Source organism: Condylura cristata, unplaced genomic scaffold (genome assembly GCF_000260355.1).
Source record: "Condylura cristata isolate star-nosed mole 26May11 unplaced genomic scaffold, ConCri1.0 scaffold00008, whole genome shotgun sequence".
NCBI classification, from domain to species: Eukaryota; Metazoa; Chordata; class Mammalia; order Eulipotyphla; family Talpidae; genus Condylura; species Condylura cristata.
Genome location: NW_004567109.1, coordinates 56,495,894 through 56,510,071, shown reverse-complemented (window position 1 = coordinate 56,510,071; position 14,178 = coordinate 56,495,894).

Here is a 14,178-nt window from a genome sequence, read left to right as displayed (position 1 = left end):
TCATTTTTTAAAATCTTGGGTTATTTTATTTTTATTTATTCATACATAGAATAACCTGGGTATGGGTTAGAGGTGTGTGGTGTGAGAGGATTTACCAGAGACAGCATGGGAAGCAGAATTGGCAGATTTACTGAAATACACTGCTGAGGGGAATAGTTGGGGAAGAGAGGAATAAGCTGCTGCACAATATGTGGGTCAGCTCCCTGGCCAGGGATCGAACTCAGGATGCAACTGTGACAGCATAATAGTGATGAGAGTCAATCCCTATGCCACCAAGGAGGCCCCCAAGTAATAGTAATATTTTCAATATCATTACTATCAAAATTATTTTACACCCTGACTTTCCACTATAATGAGAGTATTGCTTGAGGGCAGGGATCCTATTGCAGCCATTCTTACTGTGCCTTATTGTTTTCATTTGAAAAATTGGCTTACTATAATAGCTACCTTATAGTTTGCTAGGAGGATTAAACAACATGCATAAAGTATTTAAGATTGTATTTGACATATTGTAAACAGTCAAAAATTGTTAGCTGCTATAACTATTATTAACATTAATGGTTAAACATTAATAATTATCGTCATTATTCTCAATATCATGGTAGCTTCAAAGCTTCTGGGGAAGACTTCCAGCCCACAGAAGGCACACTGTAAGTGTTAAATTCATGAATGTGCCCTCTTTTTACGTGTGAAATGTATCAAATGGAAAAACATCAAATTAATTTGCTTTCAGTGTCTCCAGGACTAGATGATATGGTAATAATAAGAGGCATAATGTATAATTCCCTTCTTCATACAGTTGACAGTATAATTGCTGAGGCTGGCTAACCCTGAAAAGTAGGTGGAAAAAGCCAATGGAACAGGCGCTAGGAACCAGATTATTAAGAGGTCAAGGAACATACTCTTCTTTCTAGTGGTCATGGCAGGCTTTTGGGTGAGGCAGATCATGGGCTGAGAGGTTTTAGAGGAGCAGACATTTTCTTTTATCATGAGCCAACTAATGCCACAAACTAATGCAGATACTTTTAATTAAAAGAATATTTCTGCTTCTCTTTACCAGTCACATTTTTCCCTTCTATGAAAGCTTTGAAACAACCCAAATGCCCCCTAAAATATATGACTGGATCAAGAAGATGTGGCATATATACACAAAGGAATATTACTCTGCAATCTAAAAAGATAAACTCATGCCATTCACAGAAACATGGATGGAGCTGAAAGGAATCATGGTCAGTGAAATACACCAGAAAAAAAAAAAAAAAGAGAAAAATGCTGAATGGTTTCAGTTATAGGAGGAATGTGGGGGATCCAAATAAGGGATCAGGGATAAAAAGGATTAAAATAAAGTAAAAACCAAAATCAACAGGCAACTATAAACCAGAGATATTCTGCAGGAAGTTAAGGAGGAAGAAGGATCAAAATAGGGGTGGGAAGAAGGTACTATGGTGACAGTGCATGGGTGAATTGGTGGTAAGAATTTCACAGGGATTACATCCAAGATGAGCAAGCATATATTATATAAAAATGAAGAATGTCATAAACATAAATAAAATAAGATTAATGAAATATCCTGTTTCTCTCACTTATCTAGAAAAGCACCTTATATCCAGAATGATAAAAGAAAAGCCTGTTATATGAATACCTTCATAGAGACTTTGGCATTTTCCATACCAATAAGTATCCCCCAAACCCTAACAATCATAAACAGTATTCTCACATCCCATAAAGTGTTACATTAAGTGTTCTGGGAATATTCCACTTGATGTTAATGTTCTCAATATCTGATGGGGATGTTTGGTACATGAGAATTCATCCATTCACCCATAATGCAGTCCTACAGTGAGCCAGGTGTTCTGTGAAATGACCTCATGCAGCTTACAAGTCGTTGCTCTCCTTGTCTATTGTGATATTTCTGACCTACAAGGTGTCATAGGACACTCATCTAATCACAGGCTTAGAGAGAATCTGAAGAGGAAGCGATGCTAGAAGAGTGGTCTTGGAACACTTGTTGGCCTACCCAAAGGTCTTCATGTTCTAGCAGCTAGATTTCTAGTTTTGCCAAATGGAGCTGGCATTGCAAAGTATCTTTCTTTCTCTTTACCTATTAGGGCTTCACAGGGGGTAATTAACATCAGCCTTCTGGTGCCTCCCTGGTGGTGCAAAGGTTAAAGACAGTGCTAACAAGCTATTTCCAACCACTGCAGCATGGGTTCGATCCCTGGACAACAAGGGAGCTAACCCACTTGGCGCAGCAGACCTCTTCTGTCTTGTCTGCTGCTTCTCTTAGCAGTGTATTTCAGTAGCTCTGCTTGTTTTGCTTCTCTGTAATCCTCTCACCTGTCCTCCACAGCTCTAGCCTATACCCCAGTTCTTATATGCATAAATAAATAAATCTTTTTTTAAAAAAATCACCCTTCTCCCCCTCTGAATTCTAAGCATCCTTAGGACTAGATACTCAAGTTCGACAGGGATTAAAATGTTTTTATCATAACTGGTAAAACTGATAGGAGAATGTAAACTGACAGGTCATAGTGAGTTTACTAATCCTTGCACTCAAGACTTACCCTTGGAATGACAATGGAGACAGGGGGATATGCTCTGCACACACTTCTTCAGACACCCAATGTGGATGAGATTCTACTCACTTCACCAAGCAGATAAATCACTCCTCCTCACAACAGAGAGCTAAAAAAAGATAAAGAGGAGGGCAATTGTCTGCCACTGCTCTCCTACCCCAAATCTTTGGAGAAAGGGACATTTCTATTTGTGGAACAAGATCCTGGAAAGAGGAAAAGATGACCCAGCATATCACACAGAGACTGATCCCCAAACAAACTGCTGGCCAACAACTTTGCATCTCCCAATTGTGACCAATTGGAAGGACTTTCTTCCCCCTGCCCTCTGTTCTCCCGTTTCTCTTCCGCTCTCCATCCTGTCCTCTTTTATTCTTTTCTCTTCCCTTTCTTTTCTTCTACTTCCTGGTTTTCTTCTCTTTTTTAGCTTAAAAGGGATTTTCAGCTTCTTAACTACTAAATAGTAAAGAGATCCTTGGAAAATTTATCATGTCTGCCCTGAATATGGGAAGGGCTCTAGGGACTATTTTCCTATTCTAAAGGATTTGTTCAGAGGTCTGATATCTAGGAAGTCTACGAGAATGATGTACTTGCTACACTTGAAACCAGCTATTTTATTTTGAATCTTTCACAGTAGAAGAGTCAATAATTCATTTAGAATTTCAATGAATTTAGAAATTCAATGAATTTCAGGGTTGAAAGTACATCATCTTGGACCCTCCCTGGTGGCACAATAGTGCAGACCACTATGAAGCTCCGCAGCCACAGCAGCATGATTCGATCCCTGGCCAGGGAGGTGTCCCAAATGATGTGGCAGACCTCTTCTGACCCACTCACTGCTCCCTTCAGCAGTGTATTTCAGTTCATCTTCCTGTTCTGCTCCCCATTCTGTTTCTGGTGAATCCTCTCACCCCCACTTCTGGCCTGTACCCCAGTTCTGTATACATAAATAAATCCTTTTTTTTTAAAGGAAAGTACATTATCCCATCTTAATTTACCCCTTACAAATTTTCCAGAAATTGTGTGTCACTTAAAGCAAATGATCAAATACCTAGAGATAAGAAAAGTCTTACCCCTTCTTACCCAGCTTTCCCATTTTAGAATCTTCCTGTGGTTCTAACATACATAAAGTTAGGTCCATAAAATTGGAGAAATGTAGAGAATTACTTTGGAGCATTTAAAAGTACAGGAACTACTACCTCATAGATGGGATTTGCTTCATTCAATGAATACTCATAAAACCCATCTTGCATGGAGTAAGTGCATACTTGCTCACTCACAAGACATTTGAATTTAAGTTTCCCAAAGAGTGATATACATATCAATGATGCTATATATAAGATAGTATTAGGTAGTATGGGGAGTTTTTTTTAAGACCTATTTATTTATGTATATAGTACTGGGGTACAGGCCAGCGGTGCAGGGATGGTGAAAGGATTTATCAGAGCCAGAGTGAGGAGCAGAACAGGCAGTTTGAGGAAGTACACCGCTGAGGGGAGCAACAGGAAGACAGGAGAGGTCTGATGTACCATGAGGATCACCTCTGGGGTGGAGATCGAACTTGCACTGAAGCAGCCAGCTTCACGGTGCTGCACTTTAACCTGCTGCACCACCAGGGAGGGGCTGTATGGTGAACTTTTAAATACTAGTGTTTGTATATATGCATATATCAAAATATAAGAAAAGCAGCTTTTTAAAAAATTTATACAAGATAAACTTACCATTTTCAATAACTCTATTTCATTAAAACAAGTTAATTTTCAAGTAGTAAAGGAATAACCATAAGGGAATACACATACAAGTTTAGATATGATTATATATAGACAGATGGCTGAAATTTGGAATGCAGTGATTTAGGTTTTCATATATGAGTTTAACCTGTTCACCCCAAATTCGTATATTGAAGTCCTAAACCCTAGTGCCTCAAAATGAATATCTTATTTGAACATATGATCATTTATTAAATGTGAACCCAAAGTCAATATGACAAATGTTCTTATATAATGGGGATGTTTGATACAGTGACATGTACACATAAAGGGATAACAACATGAAATGATATATTTAAAACAAACAAACAAACAAACAAAAAACAGCCATCTGCAAAACCAAAGAGAGTGTCCTGGAGCAAATCCACTTCTCACAGTCCTTGGAAAGAACAAACCTTAATCTGCTAACATCTTGACTTTTAACTTACAGTTTCTAGAACTGTGAAGCAATAAATTTCTATTATTAAAGCCACCCACTTTATAGCACTTTGTATGGCACTTTAACAAACTAATACAGAGTTATTTTTATAGGCTGAAACCAGTTGCTTCCTAGATGGTTGTTGACATCTCAGGAATGTGGACTTTGTAAAGTTGGGAACCTCTAAGTTCTTGTAATACCCACTGCAGCTGTAGAAGATGGCTTAATAAATCCTGTTTTCATGGACAATTCTTATTGTATATTGTCTGGGGAGAAAGCAATATGTTTCTCAATATCCAAGTTACTGGGTGGAAATGGCACTGGCCTTGGGGTGCAAAGACCCCCCCTATCGGGGGGTCAGACTGTGGCACAGACTGTAGGACTTGAGCAGTCCCTTCACTTGTGAACCATCCCTAGTGGTGTCCTACAATCCCCATTCATCTCTCTATCCTCTTGCTTCAAGACTCCACGTTTAGAAACTATACATGTCTAAGGTTTCCAAAATTCCAGTCATTTCCACAGCTGTAAGGAAGGAGAGTCAGGCAGGACTCATGGGATATGTGAAGAAGTTTGACTAGCTGTCTAGACAGACAACCTCAATGTTTAAACTTGACTGAACATCTGGTAGTCATCTAAGATGCTCTTGATGCTGCCAGTCTGCAGATGCTCACCTGGCTCTGACCACCAAAAGCTTGTGATTCGGCAATTCTGGGACTATGAGATAGCAAGTTAGTAAATAGGAAATAATATACCTGCAGTATACCCAGAATTCAGATCTTAAATGATACTAGGAACTTTTTAAGTTACAAACTCTGGTAACTTAAGCTACCAACTCTGGTCTACCATGAATGAAACTACATTTTCCTCTTAATTGGCAGGATTCCAGAACCAAAAACCCTATGTCCAACTGTTTAGTCTGGTTATAAGCAAATGGATACATTGCATTCTCAACAAGTAAGTTATCTAAATTAGTAAAGAGTTTCTTTTCTTTTAGGCCAGTAGGGCCTCTCCCACTCTAGCCAATCAAGAAAAGTCACTTATTTTAATGTTGGAGTGTTTTCTTTTTCTTTATCTGATGTTTTCTCTTTCCTTTGAATTTTGGAAAAGTTGAAGTGAAAATAAGAAAGGAATGTCAAATAAAACTAGTGAAATCAAATCATAGTAATCAAAATAGGACAAGTGTGTAGCATGCTACTTTGTTGATTCTGGGAACAAGAATCCAACTGAATTTTCAATTGGGTTGCTGTAGGTTAGTTCTCATCATCTCATACAGTGATGGTTCCTAAAGTAGTGGGAAAAATGGGATATTTGATAGAATAGATGTAAACTCTCCCTCAGCTCTGTATTATTGACTTCAAATAAGAGGGAATTTTGTCTTGGGAGGATGAAGAGAATACATATGTCTCTTCAGGTCTTTTTGCTATGTCAGGTCTTTTTGCTTTTTCCAATGTCAATAACAATTATAAACATTTCCTGAACACTGTTAGGCATTGGAGATACTCAGGAACAAATGCAGAAATGGCTTCTACCCTTTCATCCTAACATGTCAGGATGGGGGCTGATTGCTTTTTATAGCATAGATGTGCTAGTACTATACAGAATATTTCATTAGATACTCCCCGCAATCCAGTAGGAGTAAGGCATTATAATATCTGTTATGAATGTAGGGAAACCTAGAGTATTCCCTAGTCCCCATTGCAGTTCCTTAAAAAGAGTTATATATCTGGGCCCTCCCTGGTGGTGCAGCGGTTAAAGCACAGCACTTAGAAACTAAAGCCACTGTAGCATGAGTTGATCTCCCCAAGGTGATCCAAATGGCGTGGCAGACCTCTCCTGATCTGCCGGCTGCTCCCCTCAGCAGTGTACTTCATCGGTCAGCCGGTCCTGCTCCCCACTCTGTCTCTGGTGAATCCTCTCACCACCCCTGCACCTCTGTCCTGTACCCCAGTTCTATATGCATAAATAAATAAATCTTTAAAAACAAAGTTATATATCTTACTTCGTCGCTCTTTACATATTTGTTGGTATCCTGGGAGCCAGTACACATCTTGACTGCTCAGGCTTATTCACTCACATCTCCCTCTCCCCTTAGATCCTGGAGTACAGAGTTTGGTGCTCTTATTTTATTTCAGTGCTGTCCCTTACAAAGATCAATTACAGAAATATTACTTTAGTTCTGCCATCTGTAGCGCTTCCATCTCTCTTTGACTTCTTGGTTTCTCATTCTCATGATCCTGTGTTTTTCTTTTGTACATTGGTTCTGTATAGAATACTTGGGTTTAGCCCTCCCTCGTGGCGCAGCGGGTTAAAGCACAGCACTGAGAAGGTTAAGCCACTTCCGCATGAGTTTGATTCCCGCCTGCCCCGGAAGTGACCACATGGTGAGGCAGACCACTTCTGACCCGCACGCTGCTTCCCTCAGCAGTGTACTTTGTCGATCTGCCTGTTCTTCTTGCTCTATCTCTGGTGAATCCTCTCACCCTCCACATCTCTGGCCTGTACCCCAGTTCTATATGAATAAATAAATAAATCTTAAAAAAAGAAGAAGAAGACTTGGGTATGCCAATTATTCATTCACTTTCTCTTCTGGGCTCTTTTCCATAGGCAAACGAAAACAAGGAACTTAGACAATCAACTTCATGAGCTCCGGAATTTTGGATTGCTGTAATATACAGATTGACCTTGAAGTCATGTTCAGGCCTCCAATGCTTCCTTTTCCTCATACTCTAAATTTAAACTGTGCTGCTCTTTATAGGTACTGGAAAGCTCACATGTAGCCAACCTGGAGCATTATAGTCAGTAACTGGTGGGAAATGGCTGAATCTCAGGTCTTCCCTTAGAAGCAGATTCACTTCTGACTCACCTGCCATACTTTCTGCCAAAGCGTGGAAGAGCTTGTTGGCAGGTGAGATGAGGTGAGAGTGGGCAAAGCCTGTTTTCCAGCTTTATGGCAGACTATCTCCAAGCGCAAGGTCCAAGACATGGCCTTTTTGAGAACTCACTGGACAGAGAGCAGTGATCACATCAATGGGTGAAGAAAAGAACATAGGTGTGGGTGGCAGTCTTCCCTTTTCTGAAAGAATGAAGATATTTCTCACCCAGAAAAATTCTGGGTGAGAAATAAGTCAGAGAAATATTTAGAGCTAGAAGAGGCAAACTCTTTGTGTTGTAGGTAGGATAATTGAAAACCTCATTGATTTGCCCAAAGACACAAATCTGCTTAGGAACTGGACCAAGAAACCTAAGTCTTGACTTCCAGCCCAGAATTCATATTTTTACTTATTCAGGCTAGGGCTCACTAAGAGGCTTCTCCCTGAGAATATTCACATACCCAGAACAGTTTTTAGCTCTTTTCCATAACTCCTATAATAGCTGAGGCCTCTTTGTTTAAGAGCTTTGATCAAGTGGCCTTAGGCAGTACATAGCTAATCCCATTCTTGATTCAAACAGCTTTGCCTGTTGCCTGACACCCTCTTCCCAGCAGCCTTCTGTTCTACAATAGGAACCCTAAGGGCAAGCTTGGAAAATCAAAGCACCGTTTTAGTAGGTGTTCTGTCACTCTGGTCTAAGTGGGAACAGCGAAAGGTGTTTTATGACCCATCCCCCCATCCTCTCCCCTTTGGGAATATTTTATTTGAATTTCTGTTTATTACAGAAGTAATACTTAAAAATATATATATATATATATATATATATATATATATATATATGTTTCTTTCATCCTACCGAGAGGGTCATGTGCAGAATACTGGGTTTGGAATCAAAAAGGGTTAGATGCAAATTCTACTTCTCCTGTACCATCAGTAGGGCACTTCTTTAATCTCAGTGAACCACAGTTTCCTCATCTACTGTGACAATAGTAAAATCTTCTTTGTGTCTGTGCATGTATGTGTGCACACGTGTATATGTTAACAGAATGGTGTGTATGTTAACAGAATGATGTCTGTAGGTCTTGAATTTAATTTTCTCCCACTATCCTTCCTCAGTGTGACTTTTTAATTTTGTTGTGTTCCTGTCATCACATGCTTGTTCAAATACAGAGATACTTTCACATGCTATAAATATAATTTTGCGTTCTGCATTTTCATCTAATATACCATCATCTACTTTACTCTTATTACTTTGAAAATGAGTTACATTAAATTATTAATATTTAACTGTTTTGAGCTAGAAAGAGCAAGTTTCTATATTTCTACCTGACAGTGTTCAGATTCATTACTGTAAAAGAACAAATAATAGTCCATTGAGTTGATTTACTGTGGTTTATATAACAACTCCCATAGTCTATCATTTTTTTCCCTTTAAAAATATAGGGGCCCTTCCTGGTGGCGCAGTGGGTTAAAGCACAGCACTAAGAAGCTAAAGCCACTTCCGCATGAGTTTGATTCCTGCCTGTCCTGGAGGTGACCACATGGCGTGGCAGACCTCTCCTGACCCACCCGCTGCTCCCCTCAGCAGTATACTTCATCTATCTGCCTGTTCTGCTCCCCACTCTGCCCCTGGTGAATCCTCTCACCCTCCACATCTCTGGACTGTACCCCAGTTCTGTATGAATAAATAATTCTTTAAAAAAAAAATAGTCTGGGCCCTCCCTGGTGGCAAAGCATGTTAGGATGCAACACTGCAAGCTAGCCACAGCCATGAGTTAGATCCCTGGCCTAGAGGTGATCCACATGGAGCAGCAGACCTCTCCTATCTCCCTCACTGTCCCCCTCAGTAGTATACTTCGTGGGTCTGCCTGTTCTGCTCCCTATTCTGTCTCTGGTGAATCTTCTCACCCACCTGCACCTCTGTATTCCAGTTCTGTATGCATAAAATAAAAATAAATCTTTTAAAACTAGTTCTATAGTAAAATATTCAAGTATATAGATTTTTCCCTTCTTTAAATTATTCTTTGGGATAAATTCCCAAAAGTAGCTTCAATTTTATTTTGAGACCCAATGAACTATTCATTTTGTCTGTGTTTGTCACGTCCAAAGCCTGCTTCTTAGATCTGGCCAAGATTTAAATCTGTTGGCAGGACCAACTCAGAAAACAATGGAAATTCTAAAAACCAGCACCTGGTATTTGTCAGGGCTGATGCAGAGGAGCAAGGAACAAAAATACAGTGGGAATACATCTCTGGTGCCCTGGTCAGTCTCAGCAAGAAATTTCTTTTTAAAAGGAGGACATTTCATTCATTTTGAGCTGTCAAGGAAGTCAGAAAAAAAAAAAGCACAAAAAAGAAAACTTTGGAAGTCACTTAGATGTCCATCAGTAGGAAAATGAATAAATAAAATGTAGAATGGTTCTTTAATGGACTATCATAAGCTGTTAAATATGAATTAAATCTATATATAGCAGTATGAAAAATCCCCAAAAATGAAAAAAGCAAATTTAGCATGATATATATGACTTTATGTCAACTTCAAAGCCATGTATAGCAATAGCTTGACTTCTCGTGGATTTAAAATTATTAACTATATTTAAATTTATTTAAAATGAAATGAAAAGATACACATCAAAATCATGATCCCATTTGCTATGGAAAGCAGGAACAGAGGCAATTTGATTATTACCTGTAACATTTTTTTTATTAAAAATATGAAGCAAATATAGCCAAAAGTTAATAATAGTGGATTCTGGAAATGGGATACCTAAATTGCTTTATCATTTTTGGTTCTTTTCTGTATTTGCTAAATTTCTCAAATCTTTGTTAGAATCATCATTGTGATCTTTATCATTGTTGTCAATCATACAATCTCTAAAGATAAGAAGGGGCAGATGCAAGGGATTGGAAGAAAATGGCCACCCAAGTGGAAGCAGCAGTTCTTCAAAGTGTTTGTGAATTAGCAGATTAGTTCTGACTGTCTCCTTGTTAACCTTTGCTAAATCAGCTTTCCTTTCCTAGCATTCAGAGTTTTACTCTGTTGACTTCCTTATATTTCCACTTGTAAAGCAATTGGTGTTTCTGGTAAACCTGAAACCCCAAGGCTGACCAGCCAGTCTTATCTTGAATGAATCCCAAAAAGGCTAAGCCTCCACTTGAAAGTCTATCTAGAAATTATCTAATGGAATAATTGCTTATTTGATTCTGACAAAATGCCTATGATTTAGATACTGACCTGATGATGACTTAATGTATTTTGATGATTTCTTTCTAGTAAGTAGAACTGGAATCTGCAAAGTACTCGATTTTTAGTCTACAGGAAAGACCTTTGAAGTCAAGTCTGGCATGTAGGACATAAAAATCAGAAAATAGAGTGATTGTATGTGGAATTGAGTTTCATACACAGAAGAAAAGGCCAAGGACTCATGTTGTCATGTTACTCAACTGTAGAGAATCCTGGGGTATACCACCAGACTCTTCCTTTAGAAGCAAGGCAATTATTTTGTCAGCTGCTAAAATGTTGATGCCTGATAGCTCAAAGCTGCATACCTCCCCAGGAATTGCCAAGAGCAGTTGATTTATTCAAAGTTATTCCCCTTCCCTAGGGCACAGTACACTTCCAAAGAGAGTTCTGAGTGGATGTGCAACACTCTGGCCCCTTTGTTTCAACTGAGACAGCTTAAGATTCATACTAGTGCCAGAAGTCCTATGAGATTGAATGAAGACTTTGTTATTACTATATCGTGGTTCAGTCTCATATCTCAATTTGTGCCCAATACTTATTGCTCATCCCTATCCAAGGTGCCCCAGAGGTGCTGATTCCAATGAAGTATAATCCTGAGAACAAAGCTGGAGTCTCTGAACAAAAATACAAATAAAGTAAAGGTCTAGGGAACCTTATCTGTAGCCTACTGACCTTGAAATTCAACTTTTTCTTATGCTTAGCTAGTTCCACTGGGTAGTTTTTTTGTTTGTTTGTTTGTTTTAAGTTTTATTTATTTATGCATACAAGAACTGGTGTACAGGCTAGAGATGTGGGAGAGACAGAGAGGGGAGCAGAACAGGAAGATGTATTGAAATGCACTGCTGAGGGGAGCAGTGGGAGAGGCAGGAGAGGCCTACCATGCCATGTTGGGACACCTCCCTGGCTGGGTATTGAACTTGTGCTGCAGTGGCTCTTAATAGCTTCATAGTGATGTGATTTAACCCATTGTGCCCTTTTGGCTCTCACTGTGTAGTTTTATTAGCATGTGACTGAGGAGCACCCAAGGACCTCTAAAAACTAAGGGCTGCACTCTCTAAAAGGGATCCAGTCATCCACCACACAAAGGCAAAAGAAGCAGATTCTTAGTGTGAAAGACTTTTAATGGAATTGGTGTGCATAAAAAGAAAAGAGAATAAAGGGAGTTGTTTCCCTGTAAAACATTGCAAATTACCCATCTCTTCACAGGCAAATACCCAGCCAAAAAGGGTTGGCCTCAAGTAGAGCTACTGAGACCCCAAAGCTTGCCACAGACTAAGCTACCTTCTGGTGGGAACCGTAAGAAAGAGGTTACACAGGTTCCAGATAGCTAGGATAGAAGGAGATACCACATCAAGATGACATCTGCCATTGTCTCTGCCAATGACATACTCCCATACTCCCCACATCTCTCACCCATGGTCTCTTCCAAAATTCTAAATGTTTCTCCACCACTTGTTTCCTCCAAGTTTCTATCCAAGCAGTACGAGGGTGCAAATCAGGTCACAGAAGCAAGAGAACTCAAGCCTGCGTGCTTTCAGTTATATATCCAAAACATGGATGCTTGACTCTACCTTTAATTCCTTGCAACATCATCCTCCATTCAGGAAGTCAGATTCATGGAATAGTGGGAATTGTAATCATTGATGCCTGATATAACTATGGAGTGGAGGTGGAATCTAAATAAGGCCTGGGGTGGAGTTCTTTCAGGAAGTCATTCACAGGTTCAAAGTTGGCTCCTTATGCCAAAAAGTTCAGATAGTCTTGCAAGTAGACATTCCTTGTTCCTTTCATCCATAGTAATCAACCTCTGTGCTTGCAAGAACACTGAGACACACATCTTGAGGAATTTATAATCCACATTAAAAAAAAAATCTCAATGTAAAAACTGACTAATCTCTCTCCAAATAAAGTAGCATATAAAAATCCAGCTAGAGGAATACTAGAAATTGGAAAAGCAGTAAAATAATTACAAGAATTAGAAAATTGGCAAAGAACCAGAAAAGCCACAAATATATTATTCACAGATAAAATGATGCATTAGATAAGTAAGAAGAGGGTGGTGCAAGGGGTTAAAGCACAGCACTATGAAGCTACCCACAGCCATTGAAACATGAGTTTGACCCCCTCCAGGGAGGTGACCCAGATAGTGTGGCATACCTCTCCTGACCCGCTGCTGTTCCCCTCAGAAGTGTATTTAGGTAGATCTTCCTGTTCTGCTCCCCACTCTCTCTCTCTGGTGAATCCTCTCACCCCTCCAACACCTCTGGCCTGTACCCCAATTCTTGTATGCATAAAAAAATGTAAAAAAAAAAAGAAAAAAGAAGAGAATGGATATAATTTCACATTGGAATTTGTACCAACCAATGCACACACACACAGAAAGCCTTGTTGGAAGAATTATGAGAGAAAAGGTGGTGGGGGGGTAGAGGGTGGAGTGTACTGGAGTGTGCAATTGAAGGAGACAGTTCAGTGTCATATTATGCAGAAGTTGTGTGTCATGTTAAGGAGGTGGGTTTACCATGAAGCTATGGAGGTTGGATTAATGTTGGAACAGATACTGGAGGCCCAGGAGCAGAGTTGTCAAGAAGCCAGTAATATTGAAGAAGGCTGAGGTGGTAGTGGGCCTGAAAGTTCTGTTGGGGAAGATGAAACTGGAGGCAGCTGGGGCCAACACAGAGGTCTACCACTAAGCTTTATGGCAGATAATAAGGATGATAGAAAGCCCACTCCTTACACTGATATCTTCAGTGCAGCCTACATCACAGAAGTTCCCACCTGTCTACTATTGATGCTGTTTCTTTAATAATATTAGCTTATTTACATCCTTCTTGTCCATGAGCCAGAGCAAGTCATTCCTCCTCCATGAAATCTTCTCTGGACCATTCAGTCCACAATGATCTCTCTCTCCTTTGAATTCCACTCCTTCAAGCCAAACTGTTTAATGCTTTGTTCTGTTTAACTTGAGTTAGTACTGTCTTAGAATTACCATTGAAACTCATAGTAATTCTATCTAGACAAGTACTAGATAGAACCAACTATTTATCACCAACCATGTATCACTGTGTTGTCTGATTTCTTAATTCATAAGGCAGTGGACTTCTTTATCATCATCCTTAAGTTCTTTTCATCTATATTTTTCTCTTCTGACTAATTCAACTCTAGTGTTTGCACTTACTAGTGGTAATTAAAATTCATTAAACATTTACTTTAGGTCAGATGCTTTTCTGAGTGTTTTGCACCAATAAACTAACCCTCACAGCAATCTCAAGAGGTTGGACATTATTCCCGTTTTACAGATGGGAACT